A 22,507-nucleotide genomic window follows, 5' to 3' on the forward strand; every position below is an offset into this window, starting at 1 on the left:
TGTGTGTGTGTGTGTGTGTGTGTGTGTGTGTTTGTGTTGGAGGTGAGGCTGAAAATCACTTTTCCGTGTTGATTTTAGACAGACAAGGATCTCATACTCAACCCCATTTTGTATTTCCAGAAGTATAAGCTCTGCAGAGGATGGCAGCTACTGTACCAGTCACTCTACCCATTCTCAGAGAGCTGAGTAACAAGCCTTTCATAAAATGGCTTAATAACAGGTTAACACATGTTATACCAGTCTAACCAATAACTGCTGTTTAGGTTGTAAACCAATTTAAGCCACAATGTCTCCTCTCTTTTCTTGATATGGAAAAGCTTACTTACGAGAAACCCTGTAAGTAAAATTTGAATAACTTACTGTCATTGCCCTAACTTGTATGGACTTGTCAGTATAATTGAGGGACATAACTAAAGCAATACATTATTTAAACCAAGGCCAGAAATCAACAAAGATGTCAATGTGTTCAGCAACTTTTAAGATTATTGTTAAGCATCTCCACGGCTAGCTGTATTTGTAGATTTTACCATAGTTTCTAGGAAAGTAAGGAGAGTTAATGAAGTCATGTGTGAAAATTGATCCTTTATGAGATGTTAGCTATTTTATTTTGTTAGCATTTTCTTAGTAGTATTTGGGTTCAGTTTCTGTATTTGAGGAATATAAAAATGGTGAAAAATGTTATGTCATCATGATGGATTTCAAAATGTTAAAGTATCATTCTGTTATCCCACCTTATTGAAGTTTAATTTAGATTTAGATATATAAAATCTAAGCAAAATTGTTAATGCTGTTTTTTTCACTAAGTTGGCAATATTTTCAATATTTTCAAAATTCAACGAATTTTTTCTGTCCTGAATTGCTTATAAACCTTCAAGAAAATTAGTAGAAATCCTTACTCCTAAAACTTGTAAATTGATTTATTCACATTCTATGTCCCTTATCTGTGAATTGGTGGGCACTTCTATATCTCATTGAGCTGCCCATCTATCGCAATCAGAAAATTAATCAGGATTGAGGGAAGGAAATGTGGAGGTTAAGTTGACTCAGTATCTTGGTGTTCTGTATAAATCCAAAGGAACTGGGCAGTGTATTATATGCATGAAATAAAGGCAGGTCAAAGACTTCACATTACTGCAGTCTGCAAACCAGATTAGTTGAAAGTTGTTTACTCCCCTGGTTAACACAAATTAGCATTTTTTTTTTTTTTTGCTTTGACAGTAGTAAATTTTTATTTTTTACTCTTAGAGTTTTAAGGTTTCTGGAATTTGTTTTTTGTTTTTGTTTTTTTCTTGAGAGGGCATCTCATATTTATTGATCAACCTGATCATCTACATTTGCCTTCTTACAGCACTAAATTATGTTTTCTACCTTTATCTTGCATCTACCTACCACTTCAGCATTTTATTAAAAATAAATTAGGGAGAAATGTGGGATTCATATATAAATCAAGTATAAAAATCAAATGAATAATCATATCTGACTTGATTGTTTATAGTTCATGATGCGTAATCAAAACCAAAAGTTTCTGTGATATGACTGCCCTTGCACTGTTCGCCATGTAAGAATTTATTCACTATGTAAGAACCTGTTCACCAAGGGAAATTAGCATATTTTTGAAGAGCAACATGTTGTTTCTTTGCCTTCTTTCCTCTTTTTCTTTGTAAGTGGACTAAATTTTAATAAAGAGTGGCCAGATGGTATGACCACTGTCTCCTTTGTCTTGTCCCCACAGTTTGGGAGTAAGAATGCTGTATTTGGCTCATCTGGATAAAAGAGCGCCTCAGGTTAGGCCTGACACTGAAGGACACAAAGAGAAGGTTCCCTGGGCTCAAGAGGGAGATGCACAGAGTACTTGAAAGTACTGTTCAGGGGAAGTTGCTAGAAGGTAGTAAAAGGTAGAAAAGCAGGGGATTTAACAAGTTCTGTTTGAGAATATTTAACTTCTGTAGAGTGGAAAACTACCTTTCAACCCTTTCTTCTTGTAGTGCTTAGAACAGTACAGACCTCTTGAGAACTAGAGAATATAATTGATAAAATTTGGTATATAATTTCAAATAGTTACTGAACGAATCCTATAGTGTAAAATAAGTTTTAAATTTAGAGAAAGAGAATATGTGATGCATATGTTCAGAATACTTTACCTAAATTGATTTTTAACATGTCACCATTTTCACAAATATTTTAAAGAAATTAACACACATCATAGATTTTTTCCCACTCTTTCAGCAAGCGTTATTCTATAGTTTTTACCAAAGGTTAATCACGCTTCTCAGTTCTGGGAATGGATATACTTGGTGAAAGCCAAGAACTTCCCAGGTGTTATAAAGAACCCTCATAAAATATATCTATCACTGCCTTATTCAAAACACATGCATATTTTTCTTCATTAATCAGATACAATGTTTTTAGCTAATATCCCGGTTCCCCTCTCAACATGCATAACTAAGTACAGTTTTCTAATTAGAGTTAAATGTTGTAGTGACTCCAAGGTATTTACACTTACTTTAATGATGTATAGAATGCCATTTTAAGAGGCATGTAATAATCTCATATGTGTAAATCAAAAAGTAGACTGAAAAAAATGTACCCTCTTGATGGAGCTTGCTAATTCAATTGAAATAGAATTATATGTAAATATGCACTTACATTGTAAGCTTTCTAAATTTTCTTAAAATACCCAAATCATATTTAGATTATTTTAACAAAAAGTATGAAATTACTTTATTTAGTAAGTTATATATGATTCCAATTAAATTTAATTTCAGGGCTTTGTAACATCTTTTCTTGGTTCAAGACCTCTGAGAAATAATATACCTTCCTCTCAGCTATAGTGGCTCACTAAAGTATAGTTTTCAAAGTTGAAGAGTGATACTACCTCAAGTGTAGATGGAAATATGGGGGACATGCTTTATATATATATATATATATATATATATATATATATATACATATATATAAAGAAAGAAAGGATCCAGAGGTAATTTTGTGATACCCATCAAGAGTCTTGCCAATGAGACTAAATCTTCACTGAAAGTATTAAATTTTCTAGGATCTTTCATAAAAGATAATGCAGTAACTCATGCTTTTGAAATAAGCAGAAGAAAGCAATATAGATTATTTGCAAAAGAAAACTAAAAGTCTTTAAAATTTCACATTATTCAATTTAAATTTCATAAGAGTAAGTATACTTGGCACAGTATTACCTAGAATGTTATTTTTATTTGTTTAGATCTACTCATCTAATATGTTATTATTTTGCTATGTAAAAAATTACTTTAGCTTAAAGCTTTAGCAGTTGAAAACACAAATTTATTATCTTAGAGTTTCTGTGGGTCAGGAATGTGGATACACGTTAGCTGGATCATTGGCTTAGGGTCTTACTAGGTATTTGTAGCTAGGGCTGAGATTTTCATCTGTTGCTAAGGGTCCTCTCTCAAGATCCCTGCTTGTTGGCAGTTGTATCTTCTTTCCCAGCCTTTGCTTTCAACTTTGCTCTTCTCCTATGATCAAGCCTGTCCTTTTTCAGCAATGAAAATTAGCAGATCTGGATTCCTCTGTGCTGTATCCTCTAAGTAGAACACATGCTCCAGTATTTCAGTCTGTTTTCCAACATCTTCACTCCGAAATTTACTTCCCCTTTATCTCCCCATTTGCCCAAAAAGATAATGAAAATGTGTAGGTCCTTATTTTCTTAATTCTTTCTCTTAAATTTTAATTTGTTTGATTCATCTAATCACTCCATAGGCTTTCATTTTTTTCCTTCCTATTCAACACTTTCTCCTATTTTTTCGTTGTCATTTCACAGTAGTATGCAGATAAAAAAATCTGCTATTTTTCAAAACTTACCTGCAAAGTAAAAGTAGCTTAAACAAGATACAAGTTCCTTTTCTCACAGAAACAAGCCTACAGATTGGTTATTCACCTCAGGATTGTGGATCTCCACACCTTAGGGACCCAGAACTCCTTTTATCTTTCTCCTTTGTTTTTTCTAGCGCTAGCCTCATTACCTTAAAGTTACGGAATAACACAGACTCCTAAGGAGTTCCTAGCACAGCTGCATAGTAAGTTCTCAACAACTCCAGGTTCTCAAGTGAATGAGTGATCACTTTAATGAAGAAGCAGAAAAATCAGAGAAGTTAATAGTTTTAAGTATTTAACCAACATAGAATGGCGTTGGCACAGCCAAGTATCTGATTTTAAAAAATAAATTAACCTTAATATATTAATAAATATATTTAAAGAGTAAAACTGTCATGCTTTGCATACAAAAAAAGAAAATATTAGTCTTTTTGTTAAATTTGTAGTTATAGTTTCAAGGTAATTTGCATTTTCTTTCAAGATTCTGATGAATGTATCAGTACCATATAAAGGTATTCTCATTAAAAGTAGATGAATCAATATAAATTATGCATGCCTAAGTTTTAGCTATTGTCTTTCATAGTCCTAATTTACACTTAACACCATTATGCATAATACCAATAATGTATATAAGTAAAATAGTAATTGCTGGTAGTTATTGATTTTTAAGTTCTTTTACTTTCTAGTTTGGATTTTGCATTAGCACCTTACATTCTATAAAACAAAGAAAAATCGTTTTTATTGTTGAAAGGTTTATAGATTAATATATTATTTTAAGGTAAGTAAGGAAAAATCCCTCCAAGTAAGGTACCTTTTATGTCAACTTCAATTTATGCATACATGTACAATACATAGTGATCTTTTGAATTTTCAATATAATGTATTAAAGCTCCTATTATTTCCTTGGTAATTGTACAATATTAACAAAGTAAAAAAATATTAGGCCTGAATGTCTCATTTTTCTATAATACCATTCAGAAAATATTTGTAAGAAAGGTCTAAAAGAGTTCTATATTTTTCATAAGTCCTGTAAGATCTGTATAGAGGACCAGTAAGCATGACATAAGATTTGTTTTGTTACGCCAAATATTTCAGGCGTTTCGCTTAGTATTTTGCTGTGCCGCATATGGTTTGAGAATCTATACTTGAAATGCCTCTATTTGAATTTTATCTTTCTTCTTTTCTAATCTGAGAATCAGAAATAAAATAATCAGCATAAAATAAAGAGAGAAAAGAATAATAAAATACATACTGTTTGACAAAACAATCCCTTTGTCTATGAAAAACATAAGATGCTTATTTTCTATATCCTTTATATGAAAACTTTCTTAGCTTCATAAAAGATTTTCATGATTGGAATCATTTATTTATTCCAATACTAGAATGATTCAGTTTATTAAAAATGAGGCATTCCTTTACTAATAAACACATTTTCTTTTATTGCTCCCTTCCAAAATGCCTATGAGGTACACAAGAACTCAGCAACTGCAAGTTAATGTCTGGCCTAATATATGGGTACAATTTGAAATAAATTTTGATAAGTTGATATTTGTGAAAAAATTTTTGTCACTTCAAAAACTAGATATATTGCATGTTAAGCACATTTTTAAAAAGAAAACTCTTAAATTTTCAAAAGTATATAATCACACTAAAGGATTACTAGAAATTAATCTTAGTTTAGAACATTTAGTCATATTTCATAAGTCATATTCCATAAGATAAAACATTGTTACAACTTACAGAAAACTAAAACAGATGATAACAAATTAAGTCTAACAACAGTTTTTTAATAGAAAATTCTTGGAAAATGGCAAACACTTTAAAGTTTAAAGAAGGAAATGAAATCACCATAGCTACATTCTAAGAATGGCATGAGAAACTCATGTTTATGTCAAATAAAGCCCTCAGAGAGCTTATTTTCTGAACATGTTTCATATTTTCTAGCTGCCAAAAATTCATTTCAATAGCCAACTGGTTCTAATTGAAGGATGTCCTTAGCTTTCCATTCTAGCCTAGGGGTTAATTTAGTTTGTTATGAATATATGCAGAGCTGTCCTGTTCATTATCTTTATATTCAGAACTTTGACTTGTGATTTGAATTAGAATCAGAAGTGGTAAGGGTTCTGCACAAATTCAGTGCCTGAATGCTATAGGAACAGCTCAGTCAAACACTAGAACTTGCACTTTCAAAATAGTCATCAAAATGCCAATTATTTGATCCAATAAATAGTCAGCAGAGACAGGGAAATTATTCACATGAGAAGCAAGTGTGATGAATGTCAATTTACAGAATAGAACAATAAAAAATGTGCAATAGGCCTGTATACAGAATCCTCAGTAGATTAATATATTCTGTAGTTCATGCAAATGTGAATTTTCCTGCATTCAAAAATCATTTTGACAACAAAGTCAATCAAGCCTTTTGAAGGTTTTTATTCTTCTCTTTGGTTTTAAAGCTCTTCTTCATCCACCCAGCTATTTTCATTCTATCCTGTACTCTTTTTATGATTACCTTTTCTGAATGTTTTCAAGAACATTCACTTCATTTCTCCTGCCATCTCTCAAAAGCCCATTTACCACATTTCTGCATGCCATCCTTCATTTATTTGCTTATGTGCACCACTGCACACTTTATTTATGCCACAAATCTTTAGAAAGTTTCTTTAACTATTCTAAAGGAAATGAATATCCTTCCAACTCTATAAAATTTTGGCTTACACACACACACATATTGGGGATTTTAAATCAATAAAACAGTCAGTTTGCTTTTAGTAATAAAGAGTATTTTTCTTGCTCCAGTCCCCACCAGACAATTCACTGGATCTCCTTGTCTCTCTTTGAAGCCCCACTCTCCGTTATCCCCAAATATTTTAGGGATTTGCCAGGATTTGTCTAATGATACTCTCAAGCAAGTTCTGTTTGCTACCATTGCCTTGGCAATTTTCCTTTGTATTCTAGCTGTCGATGTTTGGAAGTCACCAGCACTACATGTCAGTTTTGGTATCTCATGCTAGATTCTCTAAAAGAACTTATTGCAAAAGGCACTCATTGAAACTACCACTGCTATCAAAATGTACTAACTGAACAGACAAGCATTGCTATGCTGAATTACCACAGATGTGGCCACTACTCTTTACCAATGTGAGCGTTAATAACACCAGTTGTTTCTAGCTTTTACTGATTCAGAATAAATTGTACTGTGCAACTCTTGATCCTGTTTGATAAAGAAGGAGCAGTTCTTAAGTTTCACCTTTGTTTTACATTCTAAGAGCAATCAGGGTTCATATGTGTAATCACTGAACTCTGGATGATTAAACAGAAAAAGAAATTAAAAGGATATGGCTCAGCTTACACATTTGTTGAGAGATTGGAGAACAAGGCTCAAGGCTACATTTCCAAAGAAATTCCAAAGCAACACTAAAACTTTAAGAAAAATATTGTTCCTGCAGCTGAGTGGGACTCAGTGCTACAGATTTCCATTGCTTCCATTTATGTGAAGCAAGTGAACTTGACAGCTGCTGCTATGGTGGCTATAGGGGGAAAGGAAAGGGGAGAGAGATTTCCATCCCTTGTCCATGTCAGCATGTTAGTATGATGTATATGTCTGATTAACAGAGCTGAAGTCATGTGCCTGTGCCTTAGGTGCAAAGGAAGTTGAGAAAGTGATTTCACAGCATTTTTTTTTTAACTTCTAGAGGTGGAAGTGCTTATTGGTCCCTTACCAAGACTCATCAGCTTGGATGTTCCCAAACATAAAGCAACATTCAAAGATTGTGTGGCCAAAAGAAATAACAAACAGTATGTGCATAAGTATATGTAGCATCTTCTCTCCCTGTATTGCAATGTTTGTTGAGATAATATGTGAAAACAGATATTGCCACACAGATTTGAGCAAAATTCCCTGTTCATAGAAGGAGAGGAAAAGCTAAATTGCAGGTTCAATATTTTGCTCAAAATTACTCATTCTATATCATGCTAAATCATAGTTTTTAGGCCCAGTCACATGCCTCACACATTCTTATAGTGAGGTCTTTCTCCATAATTTCAGATGTTTTTATTCAAGCAGTCTTCTGGTATGTTCCTTGTTCAGTATGCTCCATATATACCTCAGTAATAAGGTGAGTGAGCTTAAGTTCAGGTGTGTCTTGCTGCATGTGATATCATGATTGATGATTATTGAGGTATTTTCTGTATGCATTATATTGGAGGCAGAGTAATTTATTGATGTATAATTTTGTTTTGTTTTTGTCATTTATATTATCTCAGTCCTTCCAGGAATGTTGTGTAGGAGAAACAAAATGCATGTGTTTGTAGAAAATTGTTACAGGCAAGTTTAATATTAGCTTATTTGCATTAAGAGATGCAAGCCCTCTCACCTGTTTCTATTCCCCAACTCCTGCCAGAGGTATTATTGAGTATATGTAGATAATAAGATCAAATAAAGCAAGAGAAATAAGACAAAAATACAAAGTTAGTTATTAACAGCTAGCTCAAATTATCAGCTATATTCCATGAAATTTAGGGGTTGCTGTGATAAAACAATTAGACATTTCTGAGTGCTTATCTTCTTTATACTGAAAGAAGATAAGCATAGAATGAGACTCTGCATTTTAGGATAAAGAAGGGAGCATAGTCATTACATTTAAACTTACTGAGGACCTTGGCCCAGCCAGACTAGTCAGTTAACAGAGATCTTTATTTAGCTTACTTGGTTGTAAATGTTCTTTGTCTTTTTAGTCTTATGCTACAAAGAACAGCTATTTATTATCATGGTGCTAGAACTGAAAGTTTCATTTTACCATTTCCTCTTTTTTTAAAGTGTTTGCCTATCTCAAATTTTTAACCAAAGTATATTATTTTCTCAAAATGATAACTACTCGACAACTCCTAAGCTTTCCTCATCATCACAGGTTAGGGATAGAGGTAGCAAGATCAGTTGTACTACAAGAGTTAGAAGATTAAATCTAAAATAGCCTTTCCTGTATCTGAGAGGACACTAATTGAAAAAGGAAGTATAATCCCAAAGTAGTATTACAGAGAACACAGGCACTGGAGAAATTTTTCAGGGTGGTGCTTAGAATGCAAGTCAGCAGACGTTCTGTACATTCCTCCCAGAGACTAGCTTACCACTCCAGAGGAGTGTGTTTATATTTACCTATCTATCCTTTTAGGAAGCCAGTGGCATCATGAGGGGTATCGTAAGAGAAAGAGATTGCCCCACTGCCCCAAGGATTCCATCCTTTGTATACGTTCTTCAATGAACTTCCAAAAAAAGCCATTTTATTTTTTGCACATTTCTAGATTTCCTGGGATATCTACATGTCTGAATTTCATGGTGGTCTTTAGCTTCCATAGTGTGTAAAGAAAGAGTGTATGTCATAAACTGTAAGCCAAGAGTTTAAAAGTCATAGATCAAGTTAATAAAACATTAATGTATTTTATTATATATTTTATTTTATTATTTTATAGCTTATTTTTATTATATGTGTCATATTTTAATATATCTCCTACTTTGAAAACTATAATACTCTAAAGATCTAGCATTTCAGATTCCAATCTGAAGTTCCTGGATTGTTGAGGTTCCACAAGCAGACAGTGGGAAGTGCCGGTACTGCTTCTCTTCCCACTCCCGGGTCTATCCTGCTCCTGCTGTAGGCATGTCTGTGCACCCAGGAAAATTCCTATTTTAGTTGGGAGCGCTGGGTTCTCAGATGTCTAGAACATGGTGTAGATACTGCAGATCTCTTATTAAATGTGTGAAGGCATATGTGATGGAAGGCCAAAGAGGGGATTTCCAATGTAAGGCCCAGGACAGAGGCCCCTCTTCTGAGTATAATAAGACAGTATTACTGAACATGAGGTGACTCTCTGCTAAAAGTGATGAAGGTGTGATGTCACTGAAGGAATATCACTATTTGGTTTATAGTGTAAAGAAAGATTATGAGAACAGAATATCTTTGAAGGTGAAACAAAAAAAGAAACAGAGCTGAGATGAAAGTGAGATTACAGTATATTCTGCAGCAAGATTGCTAACTGCTAAATTAAAGTTTGTAACAGAATCCTTAAATAGCATGTTGATACTACTGAAATCTCCTACTTTGAAACTATATATTATATATATATATATAAATAAATATATATATATATAATATATATAAATAAATATAAATAAAGAAACTATAAATAAATTAGTCCCTTAGAAAATTGAATTAGTTTAATAGTAATTATTATTCAGAATAACTTCACTTCATAAATTATCCTAGAATTTTGAGGAAACATAGAATGAAGTGATATGTAGAGTTAAATAGCATTTTGTCTATTGTATAACATTTGTAAATAAAGGTAAAAAATTATCACTTCCTTGGGTAAGGTTTTATTTTAATTAAAATAATTGTATCTACTCGCAAATCCTCAGTCATAATGCAAACCATGATGTTAGAAGTACAGTGACAGCACATACAGTACAAAAAAGGTCTGGATGCTGCCCTGAGAAATATTTTTTATAATATAATGAGGATATTGTGGGGCATTTTTTCATGCTGCATCCATTATACATCAGCATTATCCTGAGATAACCTTAGATTTCTAAAATAAAATTATGAAAATTACACCAGAATTTTAAAAAATCTTCCTAGCCTATAAAATCACCCTTTAACAACTATTCATTTTTCTCTCAAAACAGTTTCCTTTTTGTTTTTACTTAATGGACACCACTAGCCATGGTTTTAGTATGTGCTCAGGGAATAAAATTCTTTTAAAATTTGCTAAACCAACTGAAGTTCAGTTAGCAACTTTACAACAGAAAATTTTGTTTATTCAAGACAAAACTATATTTTTTGGCTTTTCTATGCTATTTGTATTCTTTATAACATTGTTTTTATATTACAAGTACTTTTTGAGTATTGAAAGTTTTGTAGATACGTCAACAAACCAATAAGCAAAATTCACCAGTTAAGACACAAATAAAAATATTTGTGTATGGTCATCATGAATAGAAAACAGCACCAAGAAAGAATTACTACTGTCTAAAGGCAGAAAAACTGATTTGTGATTTGAGAACTTGATACTAAAATCACAGCAATAGAAATAAAATACATATATAGATAAAGATAAAGTAATAATATAGATTAAATATTTATAGATAAATTTCTAGATGAACTTAATGTAGAACTTAAAGTACAACTTTATTTTAATGTAAAACAAATATTAAACATTTCATCTTCTTAATGCCAAATACTTACTTTGACTCTAGAACTTTTCAGTCATCTAGTTTATTATATCTTTCCAAAATATTAGGAAAGCAAATATTCATATCACCAATCTGTTTTGACCTCTGGTGCTGTTTTCACAGTTTCAAATAGAATTTTCAAAAACAAAACAATTTTATGTTCTAAAACATGGAAAAATTGCTATCTTAGGGAAAACTGAATACCTACTATGAAAGAAACTAAGTATCAGTGATGTCCCAGTGGTATTTGTATACACTGAGTGTATTTTTGTGTGACATCCTTAGACAGGAGAAGTCTTCATGATCAACAAGAAATAAGAAAAAATCAAGCACGAAGGTTCTTTTAAAAATATAAGCCATGTAAATACAAGTCTCTTCCCTGCTGGGAGAAAAAAATTGTTTTGTCAAATCCCAAAACTAGGCTCTGAATATGTAATCTCTTCTTTTCTAACTACAAACATTCTACTGTCATTTTACAATCATTTTCTTATTACAAGATACTAGTTTGTTTAACATCATTCTGCCACAGTGGCAAATTCTGGAATAGTATCCTAGGGTTCCGGAGTTATATATATATATATATATATATATTTGACATGAGTGAATCTAACAGTATTTGAGCTAGATGGTAGTTGGAATGAATATATGAATAAAAATTGTCCAGTGTTGAATCACAAGAGTTAATTCTCAATAGGACATTTTATCTTTCTTTCTTTGTTTCCTTTTCTGGTGGGGGGATATTCACCATTGTTTAGCATATTTAAAGAACATAATAGTACATCTTCATTGAATTTACATCTAATTATATACACATTCTTCAAATTTGGTAAAGCATCAAACAATGTGGCAGAAAACTTAAATATAAATTTAATTTCCTGAATTTTAGAATCTTCAAGATTTTGTATAGGTCAGATTTTGAACTTTTCAATATCTTATTCATTTTCCACCATGAATGCAAAGAGCATTACCTTTGTCATGTCAATGGTGTTAATTAGCTTAGTCAACTGAATTATGACAAATAAAGGATGGCAACCAAACCTGATAGTTCCTACTGTTACATAGATCCAGCTCAGGATTCCTGTCTACTGTGTTGGTATATCAAGATATGAAAGAAACATTGCCCACACACTCATAATGAAAATTATTGCTTTTTAACCTTTGTAATGCATTGGATCTGGTCTGAAGTTGCAGAGCAATCAACTGACCAAAAATTTCAAATAGGAATGGTACCTGCAGGCAGAGAGGAAATATGAGAAGTGGTTCCCTTTGGATAGACTCAACTAGGTAGGTAGGAGGAGGAGAAGTTGAGCTCAAATAATTATCCAAGACCAAGTGTGAATTAGTAGGACATTATGAAACCTTTAGAAATCTCATGAATTGTGGGGGCCCTTATCATCTTGAAGGTTGTGTCTCCATAGACCCCACTGAGCACTCTCAAAAAAATTCTGCAAGAACTCTAAGAAGTAAGGATTGTGATACATGTCTAGGGGAGAGAAATGCAAGTTCTCAAGGTGCAAAAAATTCTGCCTGATCCTATCTTTCCTTCTGAACGAAAGCCTTAAACTCCTGTGGAGGACAGGGCAATGAACGCTGTTCTCATCAAAGTATTTGTAATAATTCATTCCATCTGAGGAAAGGGAATTGGGGGAAAAATAAATCTTATACTTGGGGAAGTGTGAGGTGATATTTTGGCCCCAAAATTATTGTTGGGGAAGAGGCAGAAGAAACAAAAAGCCATATTCACGAGACACAAAGACACATGTATACTTAAGATAGGTTTAATGAGAGCAACAGAAAAAACACCCTCCCCTCCACCACCATCAAGAAAACATTCTTTGAATAACAAGTAACAGTAGAAAACTGCTGAGAGAGAGAAGTAGAACAAGAGCAATCAAAGACACTCTTTTTGAGGCCTTATGGAAACGAGGGATATAAAAATCAGAAGCACACACTCATTGCTCTGATAAACCAAGGCTTACCTAAAACAGAAGATAGCCATGCAGGAATTGGCATGCTGTGGTACACTGAGGCTAACAATAGCTACAACAAATAAACCCAGACTAGTTCATAAGTAGATTCAAATAAGTATCTCCCTACACTAACTGCCTAACAGAAGCAAAGGCATGCCTATTTTCATGCATAAAAACTATTTATCTCAGTTTCTGTTATTCTACACAAAATGACTGGCTTTTAACAACATTACAAAACATATAAAACAGAAAACTCATAGAGATACAGCAATCATCATAACTAGACACAAGATTCTGTCCAACTGGGGATTTAGAATAATTAATATGACAAATGTACTACAGATAGAAAGCATGCACGATTAGACTGGGTTCGACTCCTTCTTTTCCTGTGGTTTATAGGTGGAGCTCCTCCCTGCAATGTCAGGCCCTTCCCAGTGCTCCTTTCCTCCATCCCCGCTTGATAAGTCTATACCAGGCAGATATATTTATAGGGGAGATAGAGATTTGACTATCGAGAAACTGAAAACAACAAGGATTCATTCCAGAATTTTGGATTACTAAAAGGATGAAAAAAAAATACAGATGATTTGCAAATCAGGAAGCGAGCTCTTACTGGAAACTGAATTCACTAGCCTTGGTCTTGTACTTCTCAATCTCCGGAACTGTGGGAAGGTAAATCCCTGTTGTTCAGCCACCCAGTGTGTGGTATTTGTTATGGCAGCCGGAGCTGAATAATACAAAGCAGCCTAAGATGACGAACAGAAGGACTAAACAAATGAATCTAACCGTGTTACAAATGAACTACCACATTGAAGGAGATGGAAAGAAAGGAGCAGACCTAAGTAACATCACTAAACAGTGTTTTGACTGGATACCATATGGCTAGGGAAAAAAACTTTATAAAAATTAGTTGGTAATTATTTTTCCCCACAGAGATATGGCTTCAGAATTCTTTATTCTGAATAAATATAATATACTATTTTTATTTGTATACTAGGATTAAGAAATACTAAATATATTGTAAATAATAAGAATGACATTTTTCTGTAAAAAAAATGAAATCAACAAATTATGAGATGGAAAAGGCTAGAATGAACCCACTGCTCCTGGATTGTAGTAAGAGTTATTTATATGGAATCATTAAAGAATATATTTAAAGAAAAATAGAAATAGATAAATTATATTAATGTGTGTGCCTAGTTGGTAAACATACTTACATTCCCTAGCTTTTTTCACTCAGAGGAGTTAGAAGCAAAGACCCCATTTAGCACACTGATAATGGTTTCTAAAATACCATTTTCTTAAAAAAATAGGAAGCAGGGCTTCTTTAAATCTGGTTATTTCAGGGCTGGTGTAAGGGAAATATAAATGAACCTGGAGCATCTTGTGAATGCCATGAAGTAAGAAAGTGCTACACAGGAAAGAGGTAGGAGAGCAAGGGGGGAAGGAGGGAGGGGAGGAAGGGAAAGAAGGAAAAAGAAAGCGAGGGAAGAGACCTTATTGAAAGGACACCAGAGATAACTTGAAAGACCTCCCCAATCCACAAAATAAAAATAAATAGGGTTATTATCTGACTATAACTCAAAGAACATAACAAATATCCTTGTATCCATACTGCTATAAATAAATAGAGGGAAAAGAGCAACATTTCCTTACAGAAGCACTCCAATTAACAATGTAGAAGCAATTAGGAATTAGAGAATCATTATTAAAATGCAAGCGTAGTAATACCCACTGACAAGATCCACCAATGGATGTTAAAATTAGTGGATGAAAGTTTTAAGCATATAAACAAGATATGTGAAAAGCTTCTGAGTATCTCTCCCAAACTATTTAGTAATTACAAAAGGAAAAACTAGAAATTTGGCCATGGAAAATTCTGATATACATAACTTTAATCAAGTGGTCAAGATTAACATTACCAGTAATAAGTCATGGTGATACCATGTGTTTCCTGAATTATGCAATGAGGGCATATCACCTTTGTGATTTTTTCCCCCAGAATGCATAATTTCATTCTAACAGTATAAAACACCCCTGTTCAGAAGTCCTGTGAACTCCTGTGGTCATGCCCATGACCCCATTACTGACACAGTGGGTGCCAGACTTTCTATTCTGACACTCACTCGAATCTAGCACTAAGTGTTTTTCCCATACCATCTCCCTACTTCTCTCTATAACCCTTTATTAGTGTTTTATTACTTGTTGATGAAAGGAAAGGAGCGACACACAGCAGCAATTCACCAGAGAATTTCGCTTTATTAGGGAAAGGTGCTGGGTTATATAGGAAGGGGCATGGGGTGATTGTGGTGTCACTTCTACGGGGCTGGTGGCTATTGGCTAGGTGCTGGGATTAGGGGGGTGAGGGGTGATTGGGCTTCAGGTGGCGCCGGCGGGAACCGAGGACCCGGAAGAGAAGCAGGAGGTTCGCCATCTTATGGGTGGGGGCTCTTCAGTTGACTTTACTATATCTCACCCTTATGTGTTTTTTATTCTTTTCACTATGCATAATCCAATTTTTCCTCTTTCATTTTATCTGCCATTCTTCCAATACTCAGTTCACAATGTACTTCCACTGCTGTTTTCCATTTGCATTCCATTTTCCATGCTCTTTCCATGCATGCATGCTAGTGGACCAAACAAACCTGGTTCTGCTCACTGGACATACAGCAAAGCCAAACACTGACTTTAATTAGGATATAGTGAAGGAAAATGGGTGTCTATTGCAGGTCACCAAACAAGGAGAACAGGTAGCCAATGCTCAAGCTCATATACTCCCCCTTGGCTTACAACCAAGAGGTTTTAAAAGTAAATATGGGAAAGGATTGTAAAATGTATGATCAATTCATGCCCATTCTTCTGACTGGTCAGTGGTGAGGTGACATGGGATATTTAAAGATCTTTGTCATAAGTCTTCTTGCTTCACCCAGTATGGGGTCTGTGTCCTTGTTGTAAGCAAATGGCTCATCTGAAGGGGGTCTGATTTCCTGAAAAATATCTCAAGGATACTTGAGTCAAAAGTTTATCTATGGCCTTGAGAGGGAACTTAGAGTCCTGCATCCATTTAATTTACTTTACCTTGGTTTGCAAGCTCCCATTTTCTTTAATCTCTATCTACCTGGCCTAATTTCTACTCTGAGTCATGATTAAGGGACTTGGGCTTCTCTTTGTTAATGAGAAGTCTAAGGGGCTTCATCAAAAGGGTACTACCTGTCTGGTTACATGCATAGAAACTTACTCCAAACGTTAGTGTTTAAAACTTCACACTTTGATTATCCTCCTATTGCTCTGGAGATAAGACTTGACATTTTTTGAAACATATGTGAGTTGACAATGAAATATTTATCCTTAAATAACAATTTTCTGTCATTTTATGGTACAAGTGTGGTATCTGAATTATCATACCAAGATCCCTTCATTGTGTGAAGAGTAAAAATTAGCAAAGTGTAGAGAGTGTAGAGAGTGAATCTAAGGAAGAGACTCATCAAAAAGAAAAGAGTCCATATGTTGTAAATATCTTGATTATAAACAGCATAAAGAATTATGAAAAAATAATAAAAGAAACTAAAAGTTTATGAGATTAATGTTTCTTCCTGACTGCTTATATTGTGGAACAGATATTCAATTTATATCTAGGTACAGCCATTGATGTCAAATTCTAGTCACACTGGTTCAACACCAGGTGTTATTAAGTTATCTTTAAAGCATTCTGGAATAATTGATTTCTGTGTAATATAAAATTCTAACAAGCAGCATTCATGTAAACAGTCTCAAAACATTGACTAAAAAGACATAAAACTGAACTGAAGGTAGTAAACAGGGAAGATAAAGTGTATTTCAGGGGAAGTGGAATCTCTGGCTGTACATGTTTTTGATGTGAGATATCAAGAGGGTCATAATTATCAGCTTAAAACCAGTTTATTTCTTGGGGACACTGAATGAGTATAGTTGAAATCATGACATGAGTAACAAAATACAGATGGAGTGAAATGCTGCCATGATATAACAAACCAATAATCAGAGTTTTTATCACCATAATAGGTAATTATATATCCTTTCAAAGGTTAGAATTTAGTATTCTGGCAATGTAAAACTTATGAAAAAGGAAGATGACTAAACTTACAAAATACATCATGGCTCCTATATTATCACTTATTCTCTCTTTAGTAAAGATTATGCAAACATGATAGTTAATTAAAAAACAAATACCAGAAGAAATAAAATGTTACGTAGTATTAAAAAAAAGACCAAAAGTGCTAGGAAGTGTTTCTTTGCATCTATATAGGTATACAGGCACAGATATTTTAACAGCTTTCAAAGAGATTGATTTACCTGTTCAAACTAAATGTACTTTGATTATCCCCTGTTTTGAAATGGACTTTGACTTTTTAATTCTGAAAATAACTGAGTTATTCAGAAAAACATGACTTTGGTAATTTTTCGACTGGATTGTAGGGTAATTGTCTTTTGTTTTCTCCCTCCCTGCAGCCATACTTCTACTTGTCCTTGTAGAACAACTACATCTGGTTGCTATCTGATATATTGAGTGAAGATAGCATATTGTATTGTTTTGACCTTTTCAATATTCTGCACTTTAATTGGCTGCCCATTCTATCTTCCCTGCAGGTTAGTGGGACAGCAAGCAAGGGAGAAATACAATGAATGGCCAATCAAATCATAGAACATTGAAAAGGTCAAAGCTGTATAGTAGAATTTTGTAATTGACAGAATGTATGGGACATTAAAATTCTACCACATCCTTCTTGTGACAAAGACTATAGTGAAACAAAAAGGCACCTCATAAATCTATTCATATGACAATCACTGTTCTGAGCATTGAGAACATAATTTAACATGTTCCAATTATGATTTTAAAAATTGCATTATTTTGGTACCCCACAGATTTTGTAGTGGAGTTAAATTATGTAGCGTCAGCAGAACTATTTGTCTAACAGTGGATATCCAGTCCAACACAGATGATATATCAATCTTAAAATATGTCTGCATTTATAAAAATCCAGGGAGACATCATTAGCATGAAGAATACTTTATTTTATGCAGGACTCACTAAACTTAGTTGAAGAACTTGGAAACTTTATTTTTTAAGGGAGATACACCAAACTAATATAAGAGAGTTCTCCACATTTTCACAGAAGCTATTTTCATTGATGATGAAAGCCAGACTCAGAGTCCCCTAAGATAAAGCTATAGAGCCTCCAGCTGGAAATATATTCTGTATCTGATTCTTAGATTATAATCAAGGAAGATGGTTTCAGACAGAGCATTGACCTAGAAGCCACATTTTGTCTGTTCTTAGAATTTTTACTCCCTTGACCACACACTTCTAGAGGAAATCAATTGGAAAAGAGAGAAAGAGAGAAAAAAAAAACTCTCTAGAACTTCAAAAAATGATATTATAATGAATATTGGCATAATTCAGAGGAAATAAATGCAAAGCTTGTAATTAGTTATTATAGAGCATGAGATTTGATGCACATATTTGCAGCCACATTTCTGAGAACGTCATGTTTATCATACATAGTCATTAATAATAACTAATATATAGATGAATATAAAAATGGATTAGTGTGTTTATAATTTATTTTTGACTGCTATTTTATTTATTTTCTAGTAAGGTTGATTTGAAAGAGTTTAGAAGAGAAATAGAAAACTACGCATAGACATTTTAAATTTCCTGAGAATATCAGTTTCTTTTAACCTTATATATTTATGAAGTAGTCCAGAAATTAATTCCCCTTTTCTGGAAAATAGTATAGTTGCTTCGAAGCTTTTAGTCCCTCAACCAAAATCATGTCAGATACTTGGTTTATTTGTATTAAAGAATTTTCTTTCACCTCAACTTATTACAAAAAATGTATATGAATTTAGAAAAGCTTGGGCTCCAAATATCTTTCCATGGGAAAACAGATATGATTCAACATTAAATTTGCAATGGATTAAATATGTTTGATTTTGGATGTATAAAATCAGACTTATTTTCTAATAATACTAACCATATGTTTTTGGCTTTTATTATTTTGGCTGTCACAGAGTTGGGTCTGCCATGAGGTGACACATTTTGTTTCTTCATAATGAAATTCACTTAGCTTTTGGGATACCGTTCCTCGTGATTATGGAGTCTGGTAAACCCAGTTAATTTCTGTTTGTTTTAGGGTTACCAATCACGGTTTTAGGATTGCACCCATTTTCCATTGCATTCACATACTTCAAAATTCTAGTGTGGCAGTGTTAGTTACATATTTTCCTGATTTGAAGGAAGTGGAATCTTATCCAAGTATCATTTTCTGTCCTCCTGAGCATCCCTGTGGCATACCTTACTAGAATAATACTTTGTGTTGAGTTTATCAGCTTTTGTGATAGATGTCAGTGAACACCTGGCCTCTCTTCATGAAGTCTGTATTGCTTATTTCTTAATCCTGTGCTCTTTGGATCCAACATCATGCTTTTATCACTTTGGCTAAATGGGTGCTGGGAAACTTGAGGGAGACTTTTGGAAAATCTAATCCAGAGTGACAGTCTCTATAATGCTCTTTTTCTGCTCATCAATCCAAATACTTTATTGTAAACTATTTATTAATCCATAACCTAGGCACCACATGTTTTGTGAAATGCCTAATAGACTTATGCCTTTTCTGGGCCAAACCCTGGGTATCAATACACATATATTGTCTTAGATTCCCTTAAAACACATGGGACTCATATTGGGCCTTTTTCTTTCCTCTGTGTCAGTTTATTACCTCAAACCAAGGTCTTAAATCATCATTTACTCTTTTCTATATCAGTGTTAAGCATAAAACTTTATTTTCCATTCTCCAGACTTGTTCTTGACATAAAAAACTAAGCATCAAAATACAAATTATTGCTTTCTTTTCAAAGCTTGACTGTCACAAATTAAAAGCATTTTGGTGTTCATGTTATTGGCTCTGATATTTGGTAGTTCTCTTTCAAAATTGAAAGCTGACAAATAACTCACTGGTTTATTCAACATCCACATTGGGTGTACATAAAAGGGAGGAGGTGAATAATGGATAGATTAAAAGGAACTAAAAAGTTATGTCAATCAAATTAATGCAAATTTTATCTTGTTCAGATTGTAATTCAAATAATTATAAAAAGTTATTGAGACATTACAGCAAATGTCAGTATGAGCTGGATATCATATGACATTAAAATAATTTTACAGATATGGTTATTATATGATTAGCTTAAGAAAAAATTATCTATCATTTAGAAATATATGTGAAATGTTTTCAAGTTTAATGATACAATTTCTGAGATTGTCTTTAAGAAAATCTAGAAAAAGTAAAAATAAAAATGTGTGTGATAGATGGAGGGATAGATGAAATAATATTTGCTGAAAGATTGATAATTACTGAAACTTGACTATGGGTAGATGGAGTTCATTATTTTATTTTACTATTTTGATAGTGATATTTATAATAATTGTTTAAAAATCTACTTCTGGCAATGGTAGAATAGCTTATATGAGACCAAATATACTTATGATAATGATAAACCTGTACCCTCTTTTCAACAATTATTACTTAAAGGTACTGCAGGCTGATGGAAAGCAGGAAGAAACTGGAGATACATCCTTCAAAAGAAGGGAAACATATTATATGAGAACTGTATTTAGTTGACTTTTCCATTGAGGTTGGATCAAAAACAGTGAAACACATTGGGACCATACCTGAACTTGTAAATACCAGTATGATGGACTCAGAGTTCAGGGATTCTAGTGTAGCTGATAATTGAAAGGAGGATGACAGAAACTAGGGAACTGAACAGGGAAACCTAATCTGAGTACAAAGTCCCATGCATCCTTGGGATACAAAGTGAAGAAAGATAATCATCTTAAAAACTAACTTACTGCCTAGACAAATTTCAACATTCTTTCATCAACAATGGCAGTATAAAATAACAAAATTAATAGAAATGGAAATTAACTGAAAAATGAAATTCATGGTAAAAGATAAAGCTATCAGGGAAAGCAGAGCCAAAAATAACCCAGAAGGTCTATATAATAACTGTGATGAATATGTTAATGATATTAAAGGAAAATTTTATAGAACAGGTGAGGAAAAGTGAAATTCAAAAAAATGTAAACACTAAGAAAAATAAATTCTAGAAATAAAAATATAATTTCTTAATTGAAGCATTTATTACATGACACTTAAAGCCAAAGAGACAAGGCAAAGGGAATGATAAGCAAACTTTAAAAAGACAACAGAAATTATCTAAGATTAAATATAAAGAAAAAACAAAATATGATTAAAGGAACATAATCTCAGTGAGAGTAGGACTGTACCAAGCAATCGAATGGTATATAATTGAAGTCCCAGAAAGAAAGGAGGGAGAGAATATGGAATGATATTTAAAGTACTACTGGCAGAAAGTTTGTCAATTTTGGTTAGAATATCAGCTCACAGATTCAGAAAGATAGTAATTCTCAATCAGGATATATACAAAGGAAGCAATTTGGGGGCATCTTCTAATCAACAATAAACGCAGAATGTTAAAAGTAGACAGGAATATTGAAGATATATGGGAAAGTCATAAAAATGATAACTGATTTTTCATAGAAGAAACTAATAAGACAATGAACGGACTAAAATATCTGCCTAGAATTTGATGCCCATTAAAATATTCTTCAAAAAATAATGCAAAAAAAGAAGTATTTTCGAAAACAACCGAGAGAATTACTATTCAGCAGACACTGCCATAAAAAAGCTAAAGGAAATCTATTATGGTATAGAGTAATGATACTAAAAGAAAATATGGCTTAAAAAATATACTATGAGCATTGGAATAGATATATTTATAGATGAATATAAAAATATGTTGGTCTTAAATTCTCCAAATTTCAATTGACTGATGAAAACCAAAATACTAACAATGTACTAGGACAGAACTAAAGTAAATTATAATGGTACACAAAGAATAAGAGGGACTGAATGAATGAATGAAATTATACTGTTGTTAAGGTCTTATATTGGCGAGGAGGATGATAGTAATACAGATAATTCTGTATATTATTATTTTTTTTTTGGAGAGGGCATATCTTATATTTATTGATCAAATGGTTGTTAACAACAATAAAATTCTGTATAGGGGACTCAATGCACAATCATTAATCAACCCCAAGCCTAATTCTCAACAGTCTCCAATCTTCTAAAGTATAACAAACAAGTTCTGACATGGTGAACAAATTCTTACATAGTGAATAAGTTCTTACATGGTGAACAGTGCAAGGGCAGTCATCACAGAAACTTTCGGTTTTGATCACACATTATAAACTATAAACAATCAGGTCAAATATGAATATTCGTTTGATTTTTGTACTTGATTTATATGTGGATCCCACATTTCTCCCTTTATTATTATTATTATTATTATTATTTTTTTAATAAAATGCTGAAGTGGTAGGTAG

The sequence above is a fragment of the Manis pentadactyla genome, chromosome 2, assembly GCF_030020395.1.
Source record: "Manis pentadactyla isolate mManPen7 chromosome 2, mManPen7.hap1, whole genome shotgun sequence".
NCBI classification, from domain to species: Eukaryota; Metazoa; Chordata; class Mammalia; order Pholidota; family Manidae; genus Manis; species Manis pentadactyla.